The following is a 25388-nucleotide window of genomic DNA, read 5'->3' as shown; positions in this document are numbered from 1 at the left end:
GCACTTCATTACATTTGCCAGGCCCCTTTGAGAGACCTCCCAGGTTTTTCTTCCCGCTTACAGCCCATGGTATTTACATTGCTCGCTAGCGATGTGACATGGCGAAAGGGCCATTTTCATATTTACCGATGTTGTATTTCCGAGGACATGTCCACTGGCACCAACTTGTTGCTCGTCCAATTCAGTTAATGCTTGGACTTTTGTGTCTTTTCGATGTGTATCTGCCTACTATGCCGCCACTTCATGCTTTGTTTTGTGTTTTTTGTGCGTACCTTCTGCGGTTTGTGAGGTTTGACAGAGTTTCCATGCATGTGTTGTGTTGACCCGAGTCTTTCTGCTCTGAGGCAATGTGACTTGCACTTTGGTTTTTGTGGTCGGGGTCTTGTATTCTGCTTTGAAGTTCCATGTGACTTCATCAGTGACACTGTAAATAATGTGGGCTCTTGATGATATTAGCTGTATGTGCACTGCTTACAACTTATGGGGGTTTCCATTGTTGGCTACCAAGTGCGGGATGTGGGGTTCATTTGGCTCCATGCTGTTTGTGAGTAGAGACAGAGGACCTTATGAGCATTGTGGTCTTGCTGTTAGGGCTCAACATCCCCATCCACAGTGAGATGGATAGCTATCTGTTGGGAGGCACTGTCGATGGAGTTAGCTGCCGCATGGCTGTGGAGTGGAGAGGGTGCGCCTTGATGTTTGGAGGGAGGCTAAGGTGCTTGAGCTGACCACCTACCTGTGAGGTTGAGCTGATTGAGGAAATGCTGTCCTTGTGATCCATTCATATTATAAACGTGCATTCCATATGAGTTTGATATGGGCGGGCAAATGGAGCTCACTTATTGTGCACAACTGTAGTGTAATGGGAAACATTTGTTAGTACTTACCAGCCTCCATTCCCCCCTTGATTCCTGTGAGACTCTTTGGATGCAAGATGGCAAGCACCTTCTCCTCCCATTTGGTGAAGGTTAGTTGTGGAATGGGATGGCCGCCACCAGTTCTTTGGGCCGCAGCGTGGGTCCTCTGGGCCCGATCCATGACCTGGCCCCTGAGGTCACCCCACCGTTTCATGATGTCACACACAGTGCATAGGGTGGTCCCTACGGCATTGCTTTTGCTGTGGATCCTTGTGCACATCTAATTCTAGTGTGCAAGTGGGGTGTGTTGGACCAGGTGCCCAAACAAATGTGGTTCTAGCCTGATTATCTCATCTACCATCACTTTCAACTCTGAGACTGTGAATTTGGGCATTTTCTTGAGGGGCATAGTGCAAATATATGAGGGCTGCAGAGTGCAAGGTAGTAATGGGGATATGTGTAGTGTGTGAGGTGTGTGGGTAAGAGTGGTGTTGTGTAGAGGTAGGTGGGTGTGATGTTGTGCAGTGTGAGTCAATGGTGTCCTGTCTCTCTGTCTCAGCTTGTGGTGTGCAATGGATGCTGGTACAGGAAGGGGTTGGTTTTATACTGTTGTATGTGGGTGTGCCCACATGAGTGATGGCCTCCAGATGTCTCTTCCATGCTTCGCATGGCTTTCCTTATCAGGAGCAAGTTGGGGTGTATCAATGTGGCGTGTGTCTTGTGATTGAGGGCGGCAGGGAGTACAGGCACACTTCGGGCATTGTTGTGAAGCTGGTTCCATTGGACATTCATTTGGCCTATGTGCGTGCGCAGCGGTCGGACGCAGTGCTCGGTCCGTCAGCTCCACATTCTCATTTTAATTGGACGTGCGGTCATGCCATGGCAGGAGCGGCCTTTTCAAGCCGTTGTACAGCTTTAACCGTCCACCGTAGTCGAATTTGCAGCTTTTCCAACCATGGTGGATGGTCTTTGGTGACATCCGTCCGCTGCGGTCTCATTTTGTGTACATTGCATCGTAATTTGACCGACGGAAATGCTGCGTTTCATGTGTGTGGATTTTTTCTGACACCATGGTGGATGGACGGCTTTCTGTCCGGCATCGTAATCCAGCCCTGAGGAGGTGTTACTTTTTCCTCTTCAGCCTCCAAAAGTTTCCAAAAGGCTGCCCTGCTGTGTCCTCCTTATATGTTGAAACTGGAAGTTAATGTGCCATTTAAAAGCACCTTTGCCGATGTACCCTCATACATCATCTATACAGAAAACCAGGACCAAACCCCATTGCTCTCAGGACCTCCCAGAGATACAGCAAACACATTTGATCAAAATCCTTTGCCGCAACAGAGCGACTACTGCCATGGTGTCCGAGTGTTCCATCGCGAGATCTATTGTCCTGATAAGTTGTCGCGTCAACTCCTGTATCTGCCTCTTAGGAATAAAGCCCTTCTGATCTGAGTGGAACAAGCTTTGCCAATCTCCCCGCTAAAATGCTTCTAAAGATTTTATAATCCGCATTCAGCAGGGAGATTGGTCAATAGGAATTGTCCCTTCCAGGATCTTTGGAGGGCTTCAAGATGAGAACCATTGTAGCCTCTTTCCAGGATCTAGGGACGCATCCACCCTGTCGATATATTGAGATTAAGCATGGGCGAATTTTGCGAATTCGCAATTCACGAATTTGCGTATTTACGAATTTGCAATCCGCAAAATTCGAGAACTTTCACGATTTTGCGGATTTTTTTTGTGTGTGTTCGCAAGGGTTTCTGCCAGTTCGCGAGGGTTTTTTACGAAATCGCAAACGCAAACTTACTTGTGGGGTCGCAACGGTCGCGACCATGTTGTTTCTACGTCTGGTTCATCACAGCACAATCTGTTTCACCACTGCCACCCTCTGGTTCACCCATGCCACCCTCTGGTTCATCACTGCCACCCTCTGGTTCACCCATGCCACCCTCTGGTTCATCACTGCCACCCTCTGGTTCATCACTGTAGATTATGGGGGGAAAAGCACACCTGCCCTGCCTCAACTGACATGAATTAATTTGGGGCTGATCCTCCGAAATGCCCCTCCAATGTGGTGTGCCTCAGGACTCCTCCCTGAGCCCCACATTATTTAATATCTATATGTCCACATTGGAGGAGGTCATCACCCCATTCGGAGTGAGCGTCGTCAGCTATGCCGACGACACACAACTAGTGGTGTCCTTGTCCCACCCCAAACAACATACAGCTGACTTATATAACTGCCTTACGCAGGTTCACGGCTGGATGAATAGGTCAGCCCTAAAGCTAAATGGGATGAAAACTGAGGTCCTTCTTCTTGGCCCGAAAGGAATTTCACTCTCCCCGAACATCTGGCCAGCCTGTTTAGGTCCTCCCCCTGACCCAAAAGCAGAGGTAAAAAGTCTGGGGGTGTGGATCGACACTGACCTCTCATTCATTATACAGGCAAAGAAGGTAGCCGGGACTTGCTTTGGACTCCTGAAATCCCTTAGGAAAGTCCTCCCCCTCCTACCATTCAACTCACAAAAACTGTTAATCCAAGGCCTAATAATATCGAGGCTTGATTACAGTAATGTGATTTATCTAGGCGCTCCTAAAGCGACTCTTAACAAGCTTCAGAGAATTCAGAACACCGCGGCCCGGATTATCACAAATACCCCGGCCAGAACCTCTGCTAAACCTGCTCTCAAACTCCTCCATTGGCTCCCCATAAGGGAGAGAGTCAAATTCAAGGCCTTATGCCTAGTCCATAAATCACTGCAAAATCAAGGCCCCCCAGTCCTTAGCAAATTCATCACCCCCTATAAAGCGATGAGATCCCTCCGTTCAGACACAGAAAACTTTATTAACACCCCTAGATTCAAGAAAGCTCGATCAGGAGGAAGACGTTTCTCTGTCCCAGTTGCACGCCTGTGGAACTCGCTCCCCCGCGACCTACGACGTGAATCACAATATCTGCGCTTCAGGAAGCTGCTAAAGACGCATCTCTTTCCCTAAATGTTCTTGCCCTCCCACTTCTCCGAGTCTCCTTCCCCACCCCCCACCCCTTCCCCCCCTTTCACTTTCTGTCTCCTTCGCGGCCCGCTGAAATGTAGAGTTAGGGTTCCTAGCGCTGGGATACCTCTGGGTGACTATGCGCTCTATAAAATAAATAATAATAATAATAATAATAATAATAATAATAATAATAATAATAATATTAATGTGTCACTGAATTTGAGCTAGCACCTGCTTCCTTAGCTGCAAGTGCTTCCTGATTAATGATGAGCTTGAACTTTTGCACCTGCTAAGTGCATTCAGATTTGCAAAATTCGTTAGCACACCTGCCCTGCCTCAACTGACATGAATGAATTAGGGGCTGATTAATGTGTCACTGAATTTGAACTTCAAGTCTGGCACCTGCTTCCTTATCTGTTATTGCTTTCTGTTGCAGTGTAATTTTTTTTAACAGGACCTTTGTGGCATACTTGTAGCTATTCTCTGAGCCTGCTCTGAGGGTCAGATCAGGGTCATAGAATAGTTGCAAGTAGGCAACTGAACTCTGGAGGGGCCCCTCAGGAAGCACTACAGGGAATGGTTACTAATGATGAGCTTGAACTTTTGCACCTGTTGTGTGCTTTCAGTTTTGCAGAAAAAAAATTCTGCAATTTTGCACGATTCGCGGGGCGCAAATTTGCGCGAGATTGAATTCGGAAGCCGCGAATTCGTGCGAATATGCGATTTGTTTTTTGCGTCGTGTTAGTTTGCGTGTTTTTTTGCGTTTTCGCGAGCCGCTTGTAGCGCAACGACGCAAAGTTACGCTAGCGGTCGTACATGGGCGCGGCCATCTTGTTTGCGTGACGTATTTCCGTTTCCGGGAGCTATGTGTAATCTTGTGAAGTGTGCGGCTCGCTAGTACAAGTTCGCGTGTGATCGCGGGGCAAATCTCGCGCAAACTTACCAACGCGGTCGTGAACGGGCGCGGCCATCTTAGTTTTCATTCATTGCTATGGTTCTGGGCATCCTTTCTGTATCCTCTCTCAATATCTGCCATCCTTTGCTTGTTTGAAGTTTTTTTTAATCTATTTTACTTATTATCTATCCCTCTATTTTTCTAGCTCTATATTTTTGTGTTTTCTGCTACTTTAGGTTAATTTTATACTACTTTTTTAAACTCTTTTCTTTTCTTCTTCCCTATTCTATTTCTTATTTATTATTTACCTTCCTTTCTGCCCAGACCATGGTAAAGGGAGCCGGGAAGCAGCCCGAGAAGGGGAAGGGTCCCGCACCCCGTGCCCGGCTCCCGTGCGGGCATTTGAGGGGGGAGCTAGTGATGCCACGGGAGATCTTTAGCGCGGAGGAGGTGGCCGCACTAGTGTACTATGTACAGCGCCGCCTCCCCAGGACCATTGCGGCAGGCGGCAGGATCGCAAGCGGCTACGGGATCCGGGAGCGCCGGAAGCGGTGGGAGAAGGTGTGCCGGGCCATGTATGAACACTCTCAGGTCCGGCGCACCTACAAGCAGGCCACCCACCGTTGGACGGATATCCTGGACCGGTAGCGCAACCTGCTCGACCTGCTCGGCGTCGAGATCCCCAGGCTTGGTGAGTAGTAGTAGCTGTTTCATCACTACTCTGTTTTCTCCTGCTCTGTGTGTTATTATATTGCAAATTTTTGTTTTTTACCAAGAGCAATAATGCTGCCGATTACATTGTAGGTAAATTATATTTCAAAATCTTCTGTGCATTTCAGGTGTACTGCTCTCCTTCTCAGTAGCGTTGCTACTATGCTTATTTGTTTTCGATTTTGTGTTCATTTCATTGGCCTGAGAAATTATGTATGAGTGTACTTTACGGAACTGCGTAATGCTAGACACTAAGGGGCAGATTTGCAATTACCGGTGCATCCCTGCAAAGTAGCAGGGATGCGCCAGTAATTGTGCGCCACGCCACCACCACCCATGGTGCGCCGTATTTACAATGCGGCGCACCATGGGCCCAAAACGTCACCGAAGCTTTACGCATCTGTGCCGTAAAGGTGGCGCATTGCTGGAGTTGCATCGCAACGATGGCGCAGCTCCAGCAATGCTCTGGGGTGCCCTATCTCCCCAATGCTGCGTCAAGCCGTACGTCTGCTTCAAGCAGGCGCAGGGTTTGAGTGACGCATCATTGTCCTAAAAGTGACTGATTGAAATCTTGTAGATTTCCCTCAGACACTTTTAGGATGCGTTCCTGCGCAGGAACGCCCTCCCTTGCGCCGGAACGCCCCTGATGGCACAGGGCTTTACAAAGTGATGCATCTCCCATATGCGTCACGTTGTTAATAAACGCCGCACCATGGCGCCTCTTTTGTTCTGCCGCTGCGTCACAAAAGTCACGCAACAACGGAGCAAAAGAGCCGCAAGGGGCTTGTAAATCTGCCCCTACAGATTCAAGTCCAGTCCTTCCTTTGTACACCTGGCAATAAGAAGAAATAGTGGTGGTGGATTGATAGTTTGAGTGTTTTAATGACTAGTTAATGTAGTAGGAAACTTTTTAGTGTTGTCACTGATCTGCAATCAAGATGGAGTTTGTCTGTCACTTCGCGTGCTGCAGACTGCTGCTTGCCAGTCCTAGGCGAACCTTTTTAGTAGTTTGTTTAGTGAGTTACATAACTTTCCAAGTCGACGGTCCACAAATCAGGCAATACTAATATCGTAGTAGACCACATGAGATAGGTCAATATATCCCGTGGAATAGTTGTCTATTTGCCATTTCGCTAAAATATTTTGTTATTTTTCTTTTGAAATGTTTGATTTGGTTGACAACAATCATCCATGTTTTCGGGTCTTTCTTTCTTTCATGTTGTACATCAGCTCCCCCCAGGGGCAAGAGAACAGAGGAGGAGGTGGTATCGGCTGCTGCTGCTGTAGAAGGCCAGGATCTGTCAGGCGAGGGCTCCTTTGCTGGCCCCGCTAAGTTTTCATTTTAATATAGAGTACCCATTTTTTCCTAGCGTTCCTCATTCGATTTTTTCTAAATCATCTTTGATCTTCTTGTAGACTGTATCTAAATTCACATCCTGCCTCTACTATGACTCCCTGTGGTATTACTAGATTATTCTTATTAGTCTGTCTGTGTAGCTAACTAAGATTGCACAGTTGGCAAAATGTGTTAAACAAAAATCCCATTCTAGTCAGCAATAGCTCTATGCACTGAGTGCAGTCCTCTGGGATTGTCCATAATGTCTTTTCAAGTCTTCTAAATGTTTATGCTTTGACAATTCCCAACAATAAAATGTGAATGATCACCAAGAAAGAATAAGATACTACTTTACTTTTGGTTTGGATAGGAGGACAATCCATCCTACTAATGTTGCAGGGACAAATCTGCACAAACAGAACTATGGACACTAAATAGTGCATTGTTTATCAATTATAATAGGCGCTGGTAGACTTTCCACATACCTCAGTGATAACAGACTTTGAAGAACGCCCAATCTCCTTACTGACTAGATAGTGTGGCAGAGTCATTTAGCTCCCGAATTCATCGATGATTGATCCCCAATGATGATTATCCAACGCAGGGCAAGAGTACGGAGTCAGAGTCCAGATGTGTTGGAGGCATGGACTCATGCTTGCAAATTGCAAAACCTTTTGCTCAGTCACTCTTGACCAAAAACCACAGAGTCTATTTAAGTTTTAAAGCTTTATTAAAAGTAAAAACATTTATTAAAATCAAGTTTGTCATAAAACATAAACGGTTGATTAAAAATGGAAAAGTGCTTAGTGATTTATTTCACACATTTATTGTGGGCGAGCCGAGCCCTCACCTGGTTTGAACTAAAATTTTTCTTTTTGGTGCTGAATCGTTGGTCACTCCATCCTAGTGATGATCATCTGATCTTGCTCTTCTTCTTAGAAGTGAAGCTTCTGTCTGTTATGAGAAAAATGGTGCTTGTTAAAAAGCAAGCACTCATCAGTTGTGCCAAAAAGTGCAGCAAGACAACACCCTTCCCTGGAAAAAGGGACATTTTTACTTTAGAGTAGACAGTCACAAATTATTAGATTGGTTTCTGTATTCACATTTCTTCATTCCTAGAAAAAATACTAGTGAGTGGTGTATGTCTATGACATCTAACATTCTTAAATGTACTTTGTATGTGGAACATCTGGTGCAGGGGCCAGAGCGGAGGTGGAGGAGGGCACTTCTGGGGAGGAGGCGGTGCAAGTGCCGGAGGAAACTGCTGTGAGGGTTGCCACGGTAGTGGCGGGCAGTGGTAAGCTCTTATATTCCTTACTTATTGAGATTGCAGACTGCAGAGTGTGCTCTCTGCATGGGTGTAGTATATATGTTGTACAGTTAAGTTACTATACTGTTAAGAAGGCTTTCAGATTTAAAAAAAAGTTTTTATCAACCAGGTAGTAGCCTCCTCTAAATTTACTTCTACTCAGCGGTGATTTTTGTTTTCGAGAATCCAAATCAGATCTGAGATGAACTTGATGGATGGGATGAACGAAAAGCGAAAGAAGGGTGTAAGTAAGTGTGGAAGGACGAGCAAGTTAAAAGTAATGATGACTGATAAAGAAGAATAATACGTGTTTGATTGGTGCCCGAGGTGACTGGGAAGGAATATGATGCATGGCTGGGTGAAGGATGAAGCAATGATGGGTGGAAGGAGAACAGCCTGGGTGGGTGAAACAGAAACTGTATGTGTGTGCAATATATCCTTTGGTTGAAATTCAAATGCAAGTCAAGCACGGATGTATGGCTTGCGGTTTCCCAAATAAAATGAAAAGGTTGTTTTCCCGTGAGAAAACGTAAGATTTGTCCAGATGAGAGACATGAAGAAGAATGATTGACATATAGTTTGAATGGATGGATGCCTGGATCATGGTACTATCTGACTCTTAGATAGCATATGTGTATCTAGAGAGAGTAGACGGTCACTGGATGTACTAAGTGTTACTTTGAAGAGCATGTAACACCGCACCCGCACGTCCGTTCCAGTGTAGGAAAGCAAGGAAAAGAAGTTTTAATTTTGTCTGAATACTACCATGAATAGTAGCAGTAGTTTGTATTGCAAGCATAGCATATATCCGGCTATTACGATGGCCACTCACTACCTCTGTTAATAAGTTTAGTAGAACTCGGTCATTCATGTGTGGATGTATCACTGTTCACTCAATAAAAAGCAAACCACCTAAAGTCATCTCATATGTAAGCAAATACATACCATGTGCAGTGATAGATAATCAGATTATTTATATTCTTCATTTTCCTTTTCTAGTATTCATTGGCACTGTAGGGTGAAAGTTAAATTAATTAAGCAGTAGCCCTTTGTAACAGAGTATTCTCAGTGCTACCCATAATAGAAAAGTAAGAGCATCACCACCTGCATGTACTGGACCGGTACAGTAAAGCAACTCTGTCTCACTCATCATGGCGGGCGTCTGTTTTTCTCTGGTGCAAGTTGACTGCGCTGGCAATATGCCGGCTTGCAGAAGTTAACGTACCAATTTTGCTAAACAAGAGAGAAGAAGAAGAATAAGACTGGTGTACTGTCATAGTCGACTCTAATGGAGTGAGTCAATAGTACTCGTAGAATAGATTCCTTAAACTCCCACTAATGTTAGAGCAAGGATGAAGAAGTGGGAGATTAGATAGATACTGGCCACAATAGTTATGTACTGCGCTTGCAAGTTGCTAGTTCTACTGTGACACAACTTTCTACTGAATCATTTTGTGTTAATCTTAAAGAGCATTGGTTACAGACTATGTCTTTCTTTCTTCATATAGATGCTCCTTCCAAACCAACACGGAAGGAGCTGGCTAAAAGGGTCCGGCAATGGAGGCTGGAGGCAACTGTCGCCGAATATCGGCGGCTGGTGGCCCAGGAGGAGGGGGACACGCAGTCGACCACAACATCGACGGGACAGCTGCATCCTCCTCCGCACTCCCTGGGTCAGCCAGTCAGCGCAGCAGGTCTCCAGCGGTACGGAGCCGGGGTACCGCAGCCACCCGCCACCGCCGAGCAGCAAAAAAATCAGCTGCCCCCCACAGCAGTACCAAAAAAAGGTTGCACCGCCTTTCACTCAGGGTGTCCTACCTTGAGCAGGAGCTGTTGAACACCAAAACCCTGCTCGAGACCCTCCGCAAGGAGCATGCCGACTTGGCCCGAAAAGTGAACAGCAGCCAGCAGTAGGAGGAGACTGTCCCTTGCCCCTTTTTAAAGACTTCTGGGAGGTGGGAATTGGGAGTTGGGTTTTTTGGACTTTTCACGGACATTCGTTGGGGTTAGGGAGGGGAGTGGGTTGGGTCTGGCGGGAGATTATTTATGTTAGGGATATAAATATACTTTAAACTTTATATTAGCATACATGTTTTTTACTGCTTTTGAGGCTGGTGGGTGGGGGTTTAACAGTAAGTTTGTTTTCCTGAAACTTAAGTGGCAACTTGATTCAAGTTGTGTAAGTAATTGCCCAAATGTTTTCAAAACCAAGTGCCTCTCACAGAGTAAGTGAATTCAATAGTCCTAGGACTTTACTAGTTCTACCGTCAGTCTCTCGTCTCTCCTAATACTCCATTATACTACCTCCCCCCAAACGCTTATCTTACCTGTAATTTGTGTTTGGAAATAGGGCTATATATAAAAACAAAGTGGTCCCTGACACAATTTCAAAATCTCACTTAATGTGAATCTTATTTTTCGAGGTAAACAGATGAAATCTGTGAAAAGGAGATGTATTATTTGCAAGAAACAGTATTAATGTAACAAACCCAACACAAACAATACAAAAGGCCAATTATGCTTGATCTCTCTTTGTATAATAACACATTTATGTACATGTTCATAAAATAGAAAAAAGGAAGAACTGCAAACTGCAGTAAGAGAAGGGGGTGCTCAAGTGAATTGAAAGGAGAAATAGTTTAAAGGACAAAGTTAAGATAATTATGTACAACTCAAATTACAATTTTTCAGTTGAACAACCAAGGAGGCCTACCCATACATTACTATCCATATAAATCATACAAAATGAGGGAGGGGCAAAGACAATGACGAATTGATGATGTAGGCCTCAGAATGATAGGGGCGTGATAGTCGGCGTTTTGACCCTGGCGCAAAATGGGGAATTCACAACCTCTGCTGCGGGTCTTCTTCAGGACTGGGGTCAAAGGAAAAGCCGGGGAGGGGGACCTAAAAGATCATTTAGATTAAGTTAGGTAAACCAATCATGTAAAGGAATTCCTAGATATTTCAATAAGTTTGTGTTGGGTACATTACCACTGGTAACGTACAGGGGTCACGTCAAAATGACTGGACGGGCCACCTGAAAGAGACAGAAGAACTAACTAAATGCCCATCTCCAAAAGGCACAGTTATCAAATATCTGTCTGGCCTATTAACAATTAATTCGTTAGACCAAAACTCACCTATAGATGACTTATAGGTGCAATTCCAAAATTGAATGAATAATAGGGAGCACAATTATGTGAATTGTCCGGATGTATTGTTCTATATGAAAAGGAAACAAAAGGGGGTAACCACGAGCCATCAATTTTATAGTGGCCCACACCCAGTGTTGGACGCGGTAAATACCACAATGTTGAGAAACAGTGACTCACCCCCGTAGTGGTCAAGGGTGACTTAATGAAGAGGCACTCTCTCAATAAACTGTCGTAAGGAGTCCATTATCTGACCAGGAGGAGGGAGTCCTGTGTCGAGAAAGGAGGCCGGGATCAATAGTACTATAATCAGAACTACTGATTGTGTTTATAGCGGGAAAACCGCCAGAAAAACATTCAGTTTCAGTAGTTACCTGGATTGAAAGGTCCGTTAGATAATAATTCAAAACGGCCACCAATTTAATTTGAAGTACAGCAGACTCAAACAGCGTCTCGTAGAGGTATCCAAAGCTGGGAGGTGTGTCCGGAAGGTACACGTCACATGGGAGGATGCACTTTCCACAACTAATAGACTAAGAGCTTCCGGGTGGAAACAAAGAGAGGACTAATCACCTAGTGTTGCCCCGAGGATAATGGTACATTTAAGATGGTTTCCGATTACCATAATTGTTCATTCTATTATTATTGAATCGAGAATAAGGAACTAACAGCCTGATTCATCAAGCTGATTTGCGCTGGTAAAGGGCCAGATTCTGAGAATCTGGCCCTTTGCGAGTGCGATTTTTGCATTTGGGATTCATCATCCCAAATGCAAAAATCTCTATTACCGAAATCGCATATTTGCGAGGAATTGGATTTAAGGAATCTCTAATAGAGTTTCCTTAAATGCAATTCATCAACCAATTAGAAATTGCGAAATAGCAATATTTGGTTGCAATTTACCACCAAGTCTGACTTGGTGGTAAATTGCGAAAATAGTGTAAAAAGCACTTTAATGCATTTTTTTCTTTTGCATGTTACACAAACACATGTCCTTTGGACATGTGTGTGCGCAACACCTGTTCAAATGTGCATTTAAGGGGTGCTACAGGGTGTCCTTTGGACACCCCTGGCACCCTTTAAATCGCTATCTTATTTGCGAGTAGCAAATTGCTACTCGCAAATAAGGAATACTCCCCATTCATTCCTATGGGCCTTTAGGGCCATAGGAATGAATGGGGAGTTATTCCTTATTTGCGAGTAGCAATTTGCTACTCGCAAATAAAGAATGTGTAGGAATCGCTATTTATTTAGCAATTCCTACATGAATACCGTTTTGCGTGTCCTTAATAGCGATTCGCTATGAATCGCTATTAGGGCCACGCAAAACGTCCCGTTGATGAATCAGGCTGTAATTCACTAGGCATTCCCGATTCCAAAAATAAGGAATGCCGGTTTGTTCAAGTCAGGTTCTGTGATTGTTAGACCGAGGATTCATTAAATAAGAACGGAATTGATTAAAAGAAGGACAATTATTCTCACCACTATTTATTGGAAAGGAGGACGACACTCCTAACAATTTATCCACAGCAGTTAATGCAACACCTAAATGAATTTACTTGTGCATAAACCACATTGGTAATTTAGTGCATATTTAAAAAAAACACTTTAGTGAACACATCATGGTAAAGTTATACTGTATAACCATACTTTCAACAAACTGCTTCAACACATTTGTTTATACAGTGCGTCGTTATAAGCCTAAGTGTCTATATTCATGTCCAAGTTATTGGACATAGATCACAACAAATACTCGATCGGAAAAATACAATTATACAGTCATATAAATCCTAAACTAACAAACAATACAAAAATTACATGAAAGAACAAATCAAAAAAGGAGATATGTATAATGTAATAGCTCTATCAACTGTGAGGACATCATTATGGTATCGATAGTATTCAACCAATATGCATAACTGATACTCTATAGGATACTCTATAATTAGCCGGACTCCTCCATTCCATCTGACGCTCCGTCCATCAATGTGTTTCCAGGGCATAGTAGCGGCTGCTGGGGGGATATCCCAGCCCACCATGTCACGCTGCCTCCACACTTTTGTTGACGCCATGCTCACCCAGCTCCACCGCCACATCACATTTCCCACGAGCCAACAGGAATTGGACCTGACAAAACTACAATTTTACAATGTAGCCCATTTTCCCCATGTCCTCGGCTGCATCGACTGTACCCACGTCGCCATCTGCCCACCAGCTGCCACGGAGTATATGTACCGCAACCGGAAGTCCTACCACTCCCTCAACATACAGATGGTCTGCAATGCCAAGACCATCATCACTGACATTGTCGCACAGTACCCAGGGAGTACCCATGATTCCTTTATCTTCAGGCACAGTGGACTCCACACACGACTGCTCAGAGGAGAGTTTGGGGAAGGACACCTACTTGATAAGTACACTTTGTCGACAATGTCACATTGCAATGAAGTCACTGCGCTGCACAGGCAATCAACATCTGCTCCTCTCATTCAGGTGACAGTGGCTACGCCCTACGGGAATACCTCCTGACCCCTTACCTCAACCCTGCCACACCTCAGCAACGGCGCTACAACGTTGCGCACATCCGGACAAGGAACTGTATAGAAAGGACATTTGTCCTGCTCAAGAGCAGGTTCCGTATACTGCACAAGACAGGTGGGGCCATGTATTACAGTCCTGCTGCGTGCTGCCGCGTTGTGGCTGTCTGTGCAATGCTCCATAACATTGCAACCAAGCGCCGGGTACCTGTTGACATCTCAGGCAGTGAATCTGAAGGGGACGACCGGCCACCAGCACATGTGCACCATGCACGCGGGGAGAACCCAGCTGAAGGCCACAGACGTCGCAACCACATCACAGTGAACAATTTCTAGCACACCCTCTTCCCCCACCCCACATATCACAATTGCATGCAAAATGTAATGATTACACAAGGCTAATGTGTGCAGCAAAAAAAATATATTTGTTTCATTCACAACAAAAAGGTAATCAGTCCAACTATTTACAAATACCAGTATTGCGTCATACTGCAGTGTGCATGTACTTGGCAGGCTTAGCGTCAGCCTGTGCCAGTGTTATGCAGACAGTGTCAATGGCGCCTCCTGCGCGTAATGCCCAAGCGCCTCTGAGGCTCTTCCTCTTCCTGGGCTCCTGTACCAGGCGTTGCCCTGGTGCTGCGCCTAGGTGGCGGGACCAGTGTGGCCGATTGGCTGCTCACGCTGGAGGCACCCTCACTGGCATCGTCGCCCCCTACAGTGGCCGGTAGCGCAGGTGTGTGTAGTGCCGTTACGGCGGTGGTTAGGTGCTCCAGCACCCTGGTGATGTCCTCACAGCACTGCACTAGTTGGTGCTGCTGGGTGAGAGAGCGCCGCGACAACTGGGTGGTGGCATTTGCTGCCACATAATTCGACCTGCTATAGGCCGACAGCCGGCTCATCAGCTGGTGGTGGCGCCGGCTCGCTACACTGCGGTGCTTGAGCAGCGCAGCAGTGTTCTCCTCCATGGCTGCAGTCATGCGGCCCATGGCCGCCGTCATGCGGTCCATGCGCTCTCCAACTCCCGCCACATTGCGCCCAATTTTGTTCAGCTGGAGCTGGATGGCACCTTGCTGCTGTGACTGGCGCTGGTGGATACGGAGCATGCGTCTCTCAACGCTCATGCAGGCATAGCGATGTCCGTTGCCCCTCCTGCTGATTGCCCGCGGTGTTGCCGCTGTCGCAGGCCCAGATCTATTGGCACTAGCTGCAGGTGGTGTTGCAGCAGGCGTTGCTGGTGCGGCAGGGACTGGGGGCACATTTGTGGGGTGCCTGGCTCTGGCTGCGGGTGGTGCGGCAGATCCAGATGCAGCTACGGTGGGGGGCCTGGCCTTGGCTGCGGGTGGTGCGGCAGATCCAGATGCAGCTACGGTGGGGGGCCTGGCCTTGGCTATGGGTGGTGCGGCAGATCCAGATGCAGCTACGGTGGGGGGCCTGGCCTTGGCTGCGGGTGGGATGCTAGATGCAGGGGCCACAACGTTGGTGGGGGGCCTGGCTGCTGGTGTTGTTTGAGCGGCAGGGGCTGGTGCCTGGCTTCCTGGTTGTGATTCCTCCTCCTGGGCCTCCTCATCTATCAGCAGCCTCTCGCTGTCACTGCTGTCTGCGCCACCTGTGAGGGTAAGTGGATACTCATTAGTTGCATGTGACTGTCAGACGTGCTGATGTTACATGCATGCTGGGTGACATTCCCTGGATGGCAGTGGATTTGCGAAATTTGGGACCTGTCTGGCTGCATTGGGGTACTACTACATTGTGGACATACTACATCTCCCACAATGCTTCAGGGCATTCCCTGATGCGCAACAAAGGCATGACTAAGGGCCAATAAGTGAGCCTATTTGGTCAGGGACGGTCATAGGGGACAGGGTCGCAGTCGCATGCCACTTACCTTGGGTGTCTTGGGTGGGGCGGGAGGAGTCCAGAGGGGTCACGCCAACGCACGCCTCCCTCTCAAGGGTGTCCTCGACCTGGTCCTCCAGAGGTGTGTTGGGTGGGACTGTCGGTCCGCCACCTCCAGTGCCCGATGCCTCTCCAAGGCGCTCCGCCACCCTCTCCTTGGCACGACCTCGGAGGTCGTACCAGCGCTTCTTTAGCTCCTCCAATGACCTATCGGCCACACCCACCGAGTTCACGCTGGCAGCTATACCCAGCCAGATCCTCCGCTTGTCTTGCTCTGGGACCTTTCTGGAGTTGGCCCCAAAGAGCCGGTCATGGTTGGCCACCACCCCTTCAATGAGGTTCTCGAGCTCCTGCTCTGAGAACTTGAGCTTTCGCTTTCGTCCTGCGCTGTTGCTGGGGCCAGGGACAGCTTCCTCAGACATGGCAGTGGATATGTCGCTATTTCAGTCGGTAGAGAAGTCGCTATCGCTGTTTTAGCGTCTGCTTCCGACTTGCTCCCTCGGAGGTTTGCCTCGCTGTGGTGTTTGGGGGTGGGAACTGCCTGCTTCCTGGTTGTGATGTCATCACTGTGCTCGGAAAGCGACTTCCCGTTTTCCCGATCGCGCGAGAATGCGAGTCGCATTCCCGATCGCACGGGATTGCGAGTCGCTATCCCGATCGCACGGGATTGCGAGTCGCTATCCCGATCGCACGGGATTGCGAGTCGCTATCCCGACGCAGGTAGCCGGGAATAGCGATTTTTCTGCGAATTTTGTTGGTCGCTAACGGATTTAGCGCCCGCGTGCGAGTCGCTATTTTTTCCCCGAAAAGTACATGAATGCCGTTTTGCGTTTCCTCAATAGCGAGTCGCTATTACTCGCTATTAGGGACACGCAAACGGCCCGTACATGAATCAGGCTGATAGATTCAGTAAATAGGCAATCGCTATTAGGTAATACTACTGCCTTTGTTTCTATGGGTCTAAGGTATGCATGGTTTTGCATTAGCTAATTTGCGATTACCTATTTGGTATTCGCAAATTAGATCATTCAAAGCCAATGGTTCCCGGGGGCCTAAGGGCCCCCTGGAGCACCCCAATAAAAATTAATGTGCACATGTAAAGCATGCACATGCCCTAGGGGCATGTGTGCGCTACCTGGCACTTTAGAAAAATGCATTTTTCAAAATTTACACATAGTTAATATCCACTTGAATTTATTGGTAATAGCATTTTCCTAAAAGCACAGTATGCATTTAGAAAGTGCTTGGCACATGTGCTCAGGAAATCGCAAATGGCGATTCCCAATTTGTAGTCGCAATTTTAGGTAATTGCTATTTTTGCAGTTATCTAGAATTGTGACTACAAAGCCTTTCATACATCTAGAAAGGCTATTTTGCATTTGCAAACAGCTACATTTTGGGATTCACACCATTTACAAATGTAAAATTGTTTCACATATTTTTTTTGTTTTATATAGCGCGAACTAGACCGTAAGGTACCACTCAGAGTGCTTTACATGAGCACCAGTTGTGTTACAGACGGACACATTCATTTGGCCCCTGATGTATTAAATACCTTCAAACTCACAGTGCAGAATAAAGTATAAACAGGACTTTACACATTGGTCAGAATATTATTAGCAGCTTGTAACCAGGCCCTAAGTGTCTTATCAGTAATGCAAAGGCAAATCTAAATGTTGAAAATATGCCTCTTTCATGTGGTGGTATTCCCCCAGATTGTTGCCTTCATGTACTGAATGCATTTATTTTTTACATTAGACTCTGCATACTTTACTCCTGGTAACCAGTAGTAAAGAGCGTGTGCTCTCCCTGTTAAACATGCTAACGTTGATATACACCTGATTGGGTCATTTAATTTACTCATACATCCCTAGCATATGGTACTAAAGGTACCCAGGGCCTGTCAATTGAATGTTTCTAATGGGCTGCAACACTCATTGTCTGACCCAATAAAGGAGCAATATAAACATGTATTAAAGACTGCTGTTTCGACCAGCCAAAGTAACCTTTTGCAAAGCCTAAATCTATCTTTTTAATATTTATCAGTCACCCCTAAGTGTGCCTATAAGGCAAGGTGTATTCTATTTAATAAGTAGGGCATGTTTATTTAATTTTTTTATGTGACCTAGCAGTGAAAAATCTCAGAAGCGTTTTTTTACTGTGGCAAAATCTGGCACTCCAATAGAGAAACATTGGGTTACATTATACCAATGTATAATGCTTAGCTGCAGTTTAACAACAGCTAGGACTATGATTCAATGGCTCATTTTAATAGTAATGCAAAATCCAACTTAATGGTCAAGTAGGATTTTATATTACTATTTTAGAAATAACACTTTTAGAAAGTTGTCATTTCTGTGACTGGGCCAAAAGGGCCCTGCCGCCAGTGTCCAGTCTCGACTGACTGTTGAATATCTCCTCTGTGGTGAGATGTGGATTGCTCCCAGAAAATGGACAACGGGCTTGGGGGTGAGAGGTGCTTTTCTTCCTTTGGCAGGATGGACTGGGGACTTTGCCCACACCTTCCTGAGGTTTAAAGAATGTCTACCCGTTACTGGCTGATGAAGTTCAAATCTAGGCCTGTCTCCCTTTTGCCCTGCTAGCCAGGTTGGCTCCAAACCCAGTGGGATGGGGGCTACCCCAGAGTTGGTTCTGACTGAACACAAGGGACGGCTTAGTCATTATCATAGCCACACCTCTGGGTGGGGACAGGGAGCTCTGATCAGTCGAAGACAGAATCCGCCATATTAGTTTTAGGGAAAGGGGGTTACCGTGGGACAGCTTACAAGAAAACTCACAGGAAGTGCTACAAAAGTGAGGAGGGCCACTTCTTGGAAAATGTATTCCATTTGTGAGGGAATGGCCAAGAGCTTCCAATACCCACAGGCTGGCAATGGGCATACACATGACACCCCCAACACCCTCCTCAGAACACTCCTGGACCTGTGGAGAATCCGAGGTAGAATTGCCCTGCTGTCTGAAGAACACTAAGGAAGACTGAACCTGCTTGCCATGAACCCAGGTCCACTGAAGTGGCTCCAAGGTTCAGTTGACTGGCCTACTGTTTGAGGTTCAGGGGCACAACAAGCATCTAGGGACCTCTCTATCTGCAACTGTCCAAGTGACCACTTCCAAGTGAACCTTCCCTGGACCCTGCTGCTGGCCTCTGTTGGAGTGAGTCCTAACTCCCGAGTGGTGCCACTTAGGTCCCAGAGTCTTAACTGATGTTGGAGTGTACTCCTTCTGACCAAACTGCAAAAGTGGGGACTTAGAATGTTTTGCCAACTTTTTCTCCAGACAATCGTCAGGAGACTGGGACTGAAGTTGAGTTACAGCTATTGACGTCTAATCGCTGCTCAGATTCAGCTAGCTGGTTTGCCCCTCTCAAGGAGATCTGACTTAAAGAAAACAATCTAAGTCTGAAGGTAGAGGCCTTTATCGGGAGCAACAGCAAGCAGCAACATGTTGACCTCAAGGCCTTTCTGGGCACAAACGTTGGGCTTCACCCGCTCAGAGCTTTCCAACAGTCAATGACAAATGCACTGGTCCCCACTCTTTGTCAACCTGTAATAGTTGAGGCCTACTTTGGGTTGAGCTTCTCCTGCTGACTACTCATCTATGTCCACTTTTCCTTATAAAAGTTTCAAAGTCCAAAGGTAAACTTTCCACAAGACGAATCTACTTATGGTATGCAACCCGCATTCCATTGCAATTGGCCTTAACTTTTGACTTTGACCCATTATCAGGTGACCAGATAGCCAAAACCCGATAAAGGCCTTAATATTTGACTAGCGCAACCAGATAACTGCGGTTAGCACTTTGTGCTGTTTAAAAAATTAGCATCTGGGTTTTTCTTATTTAATTTTTTTCACTTTTGTTGTCATTTTATTTATTAACATTTATTCTATTTTTCTAGATTTGGTTTGTGATTTTTCCTGTGTTCTGTTTTCACTTTATTACTGTTTGAGTGCTGAATCAATAGTTTACACATTGCCTCTAAGGCAGAGGTCTTCAAACTTTTGGATGCCGAGACCCCCTGTCAACATTCTGAGGCGTAAGGACCCCCTCCTGACAAAAATTTCTAAACCTTTAGGCAGGGCTACTAGAATTATGAGGCAGGTGAGGACCAAATTACGCGACATGCTTGACTAAGTTGTGTGGGAAGAAAATCTATGTGATGTTATGTGATGCTGTGTATTTTGGGATAGCATTGCTTCATTATTTTGAAATTTTTTACACACAGTAACACTGAGGAAAGAGTTCACCCCATCAGTACCCATTTATAACCAAAACACAGCAATTAACATCAGAAAGATTTCTAGTCAACCTTTGAGAAGGGCCTTCCACTCTGCAGGAATATGTGCTGCCACATTAGAAGCTTACCTGGCCCTGGCCAGGAGAAGCAGGGGTCCCTTAAAAACCTGGCGGTTTTGTGCAGAGTTAAGCAGTTTACTCATGCAGCTTTCCTCTCACCCCCTCCCTTTCATCCCTCTCTCCTCTCCAAACCCCGGATCCCTCTCTCACTTTGCAGGCCATTTTCTTTCACCCCTTTTTACAACTTCTGAACTCTCCCCATTCAACCTCTCACTTCACCTTTAATCACCTCTTGCCATTCTCTCTTTTCACTGCCGTCCTCTCTAACAGTCTCTCGCATTTATCTCATGGCCTCTCTGGTCCCATAACCTCCCGTGCCCCTCAGCACTTCTCATTCACCTCGTCTCTCCATGAAAATTTTTGTCTATTTGTATCTTATACCTCTCTAGTCCCCCCATTCAACTTTCACATCTCCCCTTTGTTCTAACAGAAGCCCTCATCTTTGGCTCATACTCACTTCGTGCGTGTCCACACTTCTCTTTGGCAATTCACATTTCTCCTCATGCCTGACCTCTTCGATCGAATTCTCTCACTCCCTTGCTGTCCTCTCTCATCCTCTCATCTCTCCTCACCAAGCATACGGATCAGACCCGTATGCTCCTCTCGGCCTGTGCCACTCTGCCTATTGTTCCCTAATTCAAGAAGGCATGAGTTGTCTGTCTTGCTGTTTTGGTGCAGGCCGTGCAGTAATGGAACTTACGCCCTCCTTTGCTTCGCTCCACCAAGAATCTATTATCCTTTAGGAAGATATGAAAACCTTTCTCTATGCTCTGCAGGTTTCCTCATTTGGCTGGTTCTCCTTCTGTGTGTTTCTCATTTGCCTACAGGCAGCAGATGGTTATTAGCCCCAGGACATCTTTTGGTAACAGTAGTGCACTACAAATGTAAATAATAATAATAGCCAGAAGCAGGGGAGTCACTAGACCAGAAATTCGGAGAGGACTAACACTCCCAGCCAGGGCTGGTCCTAACACTGGTCGCAGGCGGTGCAACAGTCTTTTTTGGTGCCCCACCCCTGTTTCCTCCTTCTCCATGAATTCCTTCACTGCCACTCACCAACAATGCACCTCATCTGTCTATAGCACCTTTCTGATGAACATTTCATTTTTTTATAGCGCTACTCATAGTTTACTCACACTCTCAGTTCTGTGATCTGCATGGTACACATTCTATGAGCAGGCACATTAACCCTCTGCACACTGTGTGGGTGACAAGAGTGCCCATGTGAGTGCAAGGTGAGCGATGCAACAGTTCAAGAGTAGGGTAAAAGGAGTGACTGCAGGGTGAGTGAGGTGGCGTATGAATTTATGAATTTGGGTGTGACTGTAAGTTCAGAATGGGACGAATGAATGTATGTTTACTGATGGGCTTGTTTGAGTGAGTTGCATATTGAGCAGTGGGGGGACAGGTGAATGAAGTGTCACATGAGTGCAGGAGGAGTAGTGTACTCGTGTGACTGCAGGGTGAGGTATAGTGTGAACAGCGTAAGTGCATTGTGAGTGCAGGGTGAGTGGGTGAATGGTGTGAATGCATGGTGATCAGTGTGAGTGCAGGGTGAGCATGAAAGTGAAGGGCGAGAATGAGGAGCGAGTTGTCTGAATGCAGGGTGCATTCCAGGCACTTGAAGTAACGCAGCATGTTATTGACAGTGGCGTAGGGTTTAAGATCTATGTTAAAATATTGCGGCATTAATCGGGGATCGAGGGTGAAGGAAATAAATAATGTGCTGATCCTGCAACAAACTTACAGTCCTATGGTTAGGGTTGCCAGCAGATTATTTTGATGGCCCAGTCGGTACAAAAATAAGCAGTCACCTAAAGCTGTATTTTCAGCATTTATCTGTGCATACTTTGAACAGCAAATATAAATAGAAAACACTTTTAACTGTGTTCTAGGGATGCCTCAATGATCCATGACTGATGAAGAGAAAAAAGACAGAAAAGTCACATAAGGAATGCATACATACTTTTGTATTTAAAAGTCTATTTAGTGTCAAGAGGAGGTCTTTCCAGGCTCTTTAAACAAAACAGGCAGGCATTTTTCTTTTGGCAACCCTACTTTATATTCCTTTTCATTAAATGCATTCTCACAGTACAACAGTAATTGTAAGATACAAATGTAAGGAACAGGCAGAGTGGGGGCCCAGGGGGTACTGGAACCAGGTAAAAAAACGAAGCCTCTGTAACCAGTTTACAAAGACATGTAAATATGCAAATGGTCTTTAAAGACCTGTGAAAAACTCAGCATGCAGGAGATGACTCCAGACACTGCCCAGCCCAGCCCCCAGCAGCTCGAGTGTCACTGCAGCAGCAGCCGGGCTGAGACACACGATGAGGGAGGAGGGGGGCTGAAGCCCTTGGGCCTCGGCAGAAGTGTGACTGTGAAGGTGCGACCCCCTTTGCATCACTCCATGGCCCCCCTAGGGGTCGCGCCCCACAGTTTGAAGACCCCTGCTCTAAGGTAAGCCTGACTGCTTTGTTCCAAGCTACCAAGGGGTTAAGCACAGGTTTATTTAGCGGCAGTTGTGGTTCACATTGATAAGGCTTGAGGTTATCAACTGAGGTAGGTTTGCACCTCCCTCTTAATTTCTTACAGTTAACAACTATAAAATGCAATTTTTTTAATGTAAATACAAGCCGAAAGAACCAATACCTAAAGGGGGCTCCCTCAAACAAGCCAAGGGAAGGCAATGGCTTAAGGGGGCCTGCCCAAAGCCCTTCTCTAGATCCCACATGGTGTATATTGCATGTTGTGTGTTAAAGACAGTTAAAGCTGGCAACTAAAGCTGTCTGTAGGCAAATATAAAAATATATATTGGGTTCAGTGCTACATGACATTTCTAGATTCGTGAGGAATTGGGACAAGGCTACTGACTTTCCAAATACTCCTTGCAATGGCCCATGGTATTACACTTGTTTGATGTTGACTCCATAGGAACAGCTAATATTGTAAAATAGTCTGTTACAAGATAGCCCGGTAGAAACAGCTGGACGGGTGCGTGACTTTATTTAGATGTCTCTATGGAATCAGCTGCATTTTGCTGACTACACTGTGACATTTTGTAATGGTCTGTCACTGAATCTTTATTATACTCTGTGGCACTGTTACGTTTGGCATGTTGTTCTGCCCATTTATGGCGGGAGGACCTATCGGGTATTTTCTTACCCCATTTGGCAACGGGAGGGTAGCATGGGAGAGCATGACATGTATCACTGTGATGTATGCTGCAACCCAGGATAGCTTTCAGCAGCCATGTCTGCTCCACCTAGACATAGGGGAAAGCTAATGGGTTAGCTGACCATGAAGGTGGAGCTGTAAAGAAAGGGCTCACATTTTACTTATCTCCCTAGGAAAATAGTGAGGAATGAGTAAAGTGATAGTAGGAAGTCTCTAACCAAAAGTCTGTGCTCTCCTGCCACTGTCCAAGGCTGGGGATCTGGCATTATCAACTAAAGTTCGAATAGGCCACTGAAAAATTGGGGCAACCGAATATTTTTTAAATAGGGCTGAGAGCGTTTGCTTTGGACCGCATCCATGTTATCCCCCTCATGAACCATCTTTTACATGGCACACGAGTCACGACTCATTTGTTTCCTACAGCCTCAATAAAAAGGCCAGAAAATAAAATGTACTTCTTAAAATGATTGCAGGTTTGCAAACAGCAGAGTGTGATCATAAATATGGTCATAGAGAACAGGTGAGCATTAATTTAAGTTTTATTTATCAATGCATTCGAAGAAGGGTTGGCATGACAGCTCATATACTATAGGCTACTAGACAACAGCTTCCAGCAATGAGGGACAAAAATAAGTGTCAAACGTTAGTGTTATGTGACACATTCCTTCCCTTCCTGGAAATCCATAAACAGCAAATGAAGCATACACTTATTCTTTCTCACACATCTGCTTGACGTAAGACTTAATGCTTACTAAGAGTTAATGCCTACTAAACTATTGCATAACTCTTCTTATCTAAGATTAGCTACTAAAGGACAAATCTATTTATTGTTGCCGGTATTAGTACATACAAGATACAACTTTCGTGTGCTTCTCCCCTTTCGTTTAGGATTATCAATCAGTTATTTCTGTACATTCGATACATTTGTTTTTGTGCATACATAACTTTGTTGTTATCCCATTCTTTACCTAATATGTTTTTGGCATTCATTGCAGATCACTTTCAATGCATAGACACATTTCCTGCTTACTTTCTACGTACTTTGAAGCTTATTTATGGCTATTCTTTTTATAGGACTGTCACTCACCGCAACATTATAATGTTCTCCTAATTATCAGTGCAAACGTAACATTCACAATATGTAGCCTATTTATCGTTCTCTCAAGAAGTCAAGGCACCTACCTCATATTTGCACTACCTTTAATGTCCTTAAAAATATGACCTGCAAACCAGGTATGAACATCTTCCCTAACTATCTGGAAGTCTCCCATGGGCCAATACATCTCATGAAACAGACCTAGGAGCGATGTATGTGTTACTGGGGCTTCAAATGACCCGTAACAAAACCACTGACAATCTTGTCCCCGCCTTTCTTTCAGTCTATATCGCCCAGCGGAAGTCTAGAATGTTGTCATATAGTTACTGCTTTTCTATATACTGTGTTAAGTTAGCATGAGCTTATTAAATGTTTAAACGCCATTTTTCCTTTTTGCTGCTTCTGCACACGACACATAATTGTTGATTTAGCTTTCAGCCTAGAAGAGCGTTGTCATTTACGTGAGAATAATATGTTATTGCTCTGATATCAACTTTGTTTGGTAAACTTTGTCTGCACAGTGAGTGCTGAAGCTTCAAGGATAACTCGACACAGTATTATTGTGAGGTCTGATCTTCGCACCTTCATAGACATAACATAAGTGCAGCTTCTGCCAAATTCAGCCTTTAGGTGCGTTTTATATTGCTTTGCTTAGAGCACACATACACACTTGATGCTGTTCGCATGCAGAGAGCTGGTGGAAGCTGATGTGATCTCTTCATACTAGGATCTTGAGGTATGGGCCCACCCTGCTAAAACCCAAAGAGACCTTCTTAGATATTAATATAATATGCTAGTTAGGGAGGGTGAGAATTAGGTGTTGTTAACCCTTATTCATTAAAGCATCTTAGCATGCTATCACCTTTTGCTTTCTATGGACTAGTAACTATGCTGATAACTTTGCTTCTGATAATATGTTTCCTTGTATTATCTAAGATACTGCGTTTGAGAAGACGGCATTAGTAAATAAATATTTCAAATGTGCACGTGTCCTCATTTACTCCACGTTCTGGTTTGAAATGATTGTATAACGAAAGAGTGTTCATGT

The sequence above is a fragment of the Lissotriton helveticus genome, chromosome 2_1, assembly GCF_964261635.1.
Source record: "Lissotriton helveticus chromosome 2_1, aLisHel1.1, whole genome shotgun sequence".
NCBI classification, from domain to species: domain Eukaryota; kingdom Metazoa; phylum Chordata; class Amphibia; order Caudata; family Salamandridae; genus Lissotriton; species Lissotriton helveticus.
This window is presented reverse-complemented; position numbering follows the sequence as displayed.